Below are 6,016 nucleotides of genomic sequence, written 5' to 3'. Positions count from 1 at the left end.
AGACTTTTGTCATTGTTTCAAAGGAATCCCTGGGTCAGCGTGTGCTCCTGACTTTGTAAATGATCGAGTCAAGTTCACAGCCTTCAGGAGCAGCGTGAGGGGACACGGGCCAGCGGTGACATCTCTAAAGAAGACTTGTTTGTGCAGTAAGACCAGGGGTTTGGGTGGTAGGAGCAGCAGAGCCGCTACGGGAACCACTAGGTCTTGGTGCCCACACAAGACCGTTTCCAGCATCTTTAAGCACAGGATGTTTTTCTCAAGCAAGACCTGTTTATATCTCCGACATCTGCTTGTAACATCAACAGACTTGGGCCTGAGAACATCTTGCTGCTGAAAAAAATCTTATTTTTAAGAGTTTTAATAGGTGGTTGAACCACATGAAATTGCTTATGTTGGTCTTTTTTTAATCGACAGAGTTGGCAGTTTCACGTGGCTCAAACCAAGAGTTCTGGAAATGCAGTCCATGATAAATCTTTTGGCATGGTAATGAACAGACCTTAAGTATAAAAATTTTGTAATTTGGCTTCTTTCTCAAATAATAAAGTATTTTGTTTATATAAACTCCTTGTCAGGGTCTTCATTCTTTGGTGGAGTGGGGATGCTGGGCTCAGAACTGCCCGCCACTCAGTGGCACTCGGTCATTCAGAGTCACATCTCCTTGTCACTAACTTCACACACCCACTGCCTCGTAACTCAGGACCAAGCTGGAACCACCTGTGAGCCCTTACTGAAGGAGTTCCGAAACAGTGTTCCTTAAAGTGAAAAATTCTTTAAGGAAGGGATTAGAATAGAAAGATTCAGGTGTCTTGTCTTTGCCAAGGGTTTGGCGGAGATAACAAGAGATCTGAGGGTGTTTCTATGGAGAGCATTAGGATTTGAGGCTCAAGGACTTTTGTAACTGGGGTCATGGCTCTCGTGGAGCTCCGCCATTGCCGAGACGACTAAAGTGAGGTGGGGGTGATGGTCCTCGGACACTTGTGCTCAAACCCATTCCTGGGCTTCCTCTCCACTCTCCAAAATTAGCAAGGATTCCCAAACCATCAGTGGTTCATGTCAGTGGTGAGCTGGGGCCAGCTCCCCGTGGGCTGGCGGGAGCCGATGGAGCAGGTGTCTTTCCAGCTTTGCATCAGTGACGTATTGGTAGCTTGAACTTGGTCGGGATGAGAGTATTTATACCACTGAGATCAGCAAACACTACAGATCAGGGCTCCCCCACCGTACCTTCTCGGGGAGCTGGTTGTTAAACATTTACCAGCACAGCACTGGTGGTCAATGTTTATTTACCATATTGGAAATTAAAACAAATGTTAAAATAGGAATTCACTTTTGAAATAACATATCTATAGAAAGATCTTTGTGAAAAGTAGCTTTTTCCCCAAAATGTGAGAATGGCATTGTTTTACATGTTTTCAAACCTCTTTGATACCTGGTTTAATAGAAGAGAGCTGCATTCTTACAATGGCCTCTGTATTCAGTCCCTTGTGATACATTTTTGGAGAAAATCAGGACTCACACAGATATGTAATTGGAAGAGGGTAGTGTATTGAATAGCTGTTTCAGGTAACTGGAAATCGTTTTATACTACACCCAAACTAACAAATGGTAGTTTCTTAAAGGGTAATTGGAGTTGGAGTTACATATGAAATCATATCAATAAACTTGCTGATAAATTCCATTGGTCTTGCACTTTGACTGGGCCTGTTACCCATGTGTGATTTCGTAATACGCATTAGTCATCGGAAAATATTGCTTCAAAATGTTGACACATTTCAACACACAATATTAAACTATCACAGGAGTTACTATCATCACCAATCTCACCAGAAAATTACTGGCAAGCTCTCAAGCTCACAGCGGCAGATATAAATTGTCAAAAATTCAAATTTCCATTTGAAAGCTTAATTTTTATGATTAGCAGCAAATAAATACACTGAGTTTTTTTTCTTGTTTTTTTTTTTGAAAACCTTTCATTTCCTTTACTTTTGAGGGAACACCCGTCATCCACAAGTCCGCGTGAATGTAATGCGTCAGTTGCTCTTTCAAGTAGAAACGGTGCTCATGGGTGAAGTGGTCAGTTTAGCTTGCAACTCACACATGCAACTGCTTTTCCCTGGACAACCAATCTACCTTGGTAGCACCAGAACTTCTGTGTGCTTTCCATTCTATTACCCAGAAACTAAAAAGATGTGTATTCACTTACTAATAAAATTGATTTCACTGCTTCATCAAGGACATTTTTTAAGGAAACTTGTAATTTTTTTCCCTGCAAGGACCTATTGAAAATGCAGCAATTGCCAGTACAGTTTAGTGCTGAAGCTCCAGCGTTTGCCATTCTTTGATTTTGCATCATCCGTGCAAATATCAACACAGTAAAAAAAAGGGAAAAAAAGGCAAATATTTTATATTTTAATATTATTATAAAAATCATTTTGACCGTGAGGACTCCCTGAAAGGATGTTGTTGTTGGACCTCACTTTGAGGACTGTTCTAGAAATCAGAGAAGCTCACCCAGAACAGACAGAGTGGAACTGGGACAGGATGGGGGGCAGGGTGGGAAATTCTTCCTTTTGCGTCTCTAATCCAGTGTCCAAATTTCCAGTCGTACCCTTTCAGAGCCAGTTAAGATTAAGCATTTTTTATTTAACATGAAAAGAATTGTCTAATGTCTGCATGATAGGGAAGAAGTTCATCCCCACAGGATGAAATGGATCCTTTCAAACTCTTTCTACCAGCCTCACTCTTTGGTCCTTTAACCCATTCCACTCTAACTCTAACCCCCTTTTTAAAAAAGCCATTCTTCCATCATCCTAAGGACCAAACATCTTGTTAATAATTCTCAGATCCTGAGCAATCAGACTATTTTGTTTGGCCAAATTTGCATCAGGCAGGGGCTTCTGTCTTCCCAAGCTACGAGTGGACCCCAGAACACACCCACAAAGTGGCTCCAATAGTTTGTTGATTGTTTATTCACACATCTTTGTACTCATCCTGCCAGCCATCATTTACGAGCAGTTAGGAAATGTCAGGCACTGGGAAGAGACGCATCACTGACAGCCAGACCCTCCATGCTTTGTAGGGGCCTCTTTCTAGTGAAGGAAACCAGGAATAAATATGGTGAGGATGAGCATACAAGTTCCACCCAGAGTGGGAGGCTTGGCGCCCAGCGCTTCAGCTGCGTCTGGGGCTGGAGTCTGGACAATAACCATGCACATTGGCAGGCAGGTTGTAACAAGAGGGGATGAGGAATCAGCCCTGCCCAGGGCTGTGAGGGACTTGGGGGCCCACAGTGCTGAAATGTCTCTGCGGTCAGCCTTGTAGTGGGGATCAAAGGCTCAGTGACCTGGGTCTCTTTCCTTCTCTTTGGAATCAGTTTCCTGGGATAACTGTAACACAGTCCACAGATTGGGTGGGTTAAATAATGTAAAATTGTTATCTCTCAGTTTTGGAAGCTGGAAGTCCAAAATCAAGGTGTCAGCAGTTCTGGTTTTTTCTGAGGCGGTGAGGGAGCCTGTGGCCCAGGCCTCTCTCCTTGCCTTATAAATGTCTGTCTTCCCCCTGCCCCAGTCTCTTCAGAGTGTCCTCCCTCTGTGTCAGTGTCCCAATTGCCCCTTTACAAGGACATAGTCATAATAGACTAGAGCCCACTCAAATGACCCATTTTAACTCAGTTACATTCACAGAGACTATCTGCAAAAAAGGTCACATAATGAGCGATGGAGGTTAAGACTCCGATATTTGAATACTGGGAGAACATAGTTCAACGCACAACCACTCTTAGCACTAAATGAGTTAAAATCAGCAGAAGTGGACCCTGAGAACACCAGTCATAAAAGTGAAGTTGGTGGAGGAAGGGCATAGTTCAGTGGTAAAGCACATGCTTAGCATGCACAGTGTCCCAGGTTCAATCCCCAGCACCTCCACTGAAACAAACAAACAAACAAATAAACAAACAAACAAAACTGAGCTTGGATCAGTTGTGCATGTGCACTACAAACTCAAGGGCAACGGCAAAAGATTTATTTTTGAAGTATGGTTGATGTGCTAGGAGAAAAGATAAAATAGAAATATTTATATTGCTTACCTAAAACTATAGAAAGCAGAAAACAAGCCAAAGATAAACAAACAAACAAAAAAACCAAACAGAAGAAGAGCAACAAAAAGAAAACAGTATAAATATGGTAGCTAGTAATCCAAATATATCAATAATCATTTTAAATGTCAATGATCTAAATACATGAATGAAAAGAGAGACTGAGTGGATAAAAAAACAAGACCGAGCAATGGGTTGTCTACAAAAAAAACACCTTCACCTAAAGACACAGATGGAATAAGAGTACGAGGAAGGTGGGGGTGCACACATGGCAGTAGGCGCTTGTCAAAACCCACGGAATGTACAACACGAAGTGTGAGCCCCAATATGAAGTACAGGCTCGGCTAATGACGGCGCACCAGAGCTGGAGCGTCCGCTGCAAGAACCGCACCACACGTAGCACGCCAACAGCGCAGGATGCGTTGTGGCGAGGGGCGAGGGGGCACACGCGAGCCCTCTGCACTTCTTACTCAGCTTTTCTTTAAACCTAAAATTGCTCTTAAAATAGTAAAATGTAAATAAGAAGGACAAGGAAGCTATTCTCACATTAGGTCACAGCTGCCTCCTCCTCTTACCACCAAGCCTCTGTCCTCTCCCTCTGTGGGGTCCCTGCAGCCTGAGCCTTGGCACCCAGAGGACCACCCCTGACACTGGCCTCAGCTGACTGCTATCTCCCTTCCCTCTTGGATAAGGGACTGGGGGCCAGTAGGTCATGGTAGACACCCGGGGATAGACAAGGAGGTTCTGAGCCTGGGTCTGCCAGAGAGACGTTAGGAGTGAGAGATGTGGTTTAACAAAATGAAAGATGGAACCCTGAGGCAGCAGAGTATTGGTCCCCATCCCAGGGCCCACCTCTGGGTGGGGGGTGCTAATTGATTGGAGACCCGCTCAGGGGCCACCTGGGGAGGTATGAGCCACACAGGAGGGAAGGAGCCCAGGTCACTGAATCACCCCGAGCAGAGACAGCCCCTTACAGGGACACTTGGATTGAACACGGCTGCACAAAATCCAAGAATTACAAGACCCAGCCAGTTCCAGTGTAGTCTCCTGAGTTGTGAGGATGGATTCCTGGTCCCAGTTACACGTTTGGGGTCACCCTTCAGTCCAGACCCCTGTCTTCCCACAGTGACCACGTGTAAGAGGAGCAGGAGCCTCAGAGGAGGGGGATCCCCGGGACCTCTGGGGCAGGACCAGCTGTCTCTGCAGCAGAGGGAACCCTTAACTCAGGAGCCTGGCTCTCACCAGGACAGGGTCCCACCACTCTGCCCTGACCTCCTCTTAGGCACAGAACGGGACCGGCCTGGCCCTGCTTTGACCCCCTAGGTCTGCTGTGGGGCCAGGCGGGCCTCGAGTGGCCCAGCTCCAGGCTGTGCTCAGCCCTCCCCCCTCCCCCAGGGCCTGGGTAAGTGAGGTCGCTTTCCACTGCCAGCGACGTTAGGGACAACTGCGGACCAGGACCTGGCTGGCCTCCCCTCCCCCGGCCCAGCTGCCCGCCCTGGCGGGCAGGCGCTTGCTTACCTTGGAGACGGAACACCGCAGGGTTCTGAGCGGGCAGTTGGGCCCACAGGACGCTGGTCCTCAGAGGCAGAGCTGCGGAGGCCTCGCCGCCATGGAGGTCCTGCAGGCTGCCCGCGGGGCCACTTTCCAGCTGATCCTGGAGCCCCTGTGGGGCGCTCTGCTGCTTGTTTACGAAAGCCTGACACACGTCCCGGGTCTGCCTGTGCTTCGCTGGGAGAGCCTGGTGTGTGCTGGGGTGCTGGTCCTGGCAGGAAGTGGACGGTACGCTTTAAGAAGGGGGAGGTCGCTTGGCAAAACGTCTTCAGCCCGAGACGAAGTCTGTGGAAAATGTGAAGAGACTACGGGCCCGACGACTCAGGCCCACGAAGCCCTCAAGCCACCTGGGCCGGAGGCCAGTCCTCCCTTGTT

This window comes from Camelus ferus, chromosome 1, assembly GCF_009834535.1.
Source record: "Camelus ferus isolate YT-003-E chromosome 1, BCGSAC_Cfer_1.0, whole genome shotgun sequence".
NCBI lineage: Eukaryota > Metazoa > Chordata > Mammalia > Artiodactyla > Camelidae > Camelus > Camelus ferus.
Note: the sequence above shows the minus strand (reverse complement) of the source record.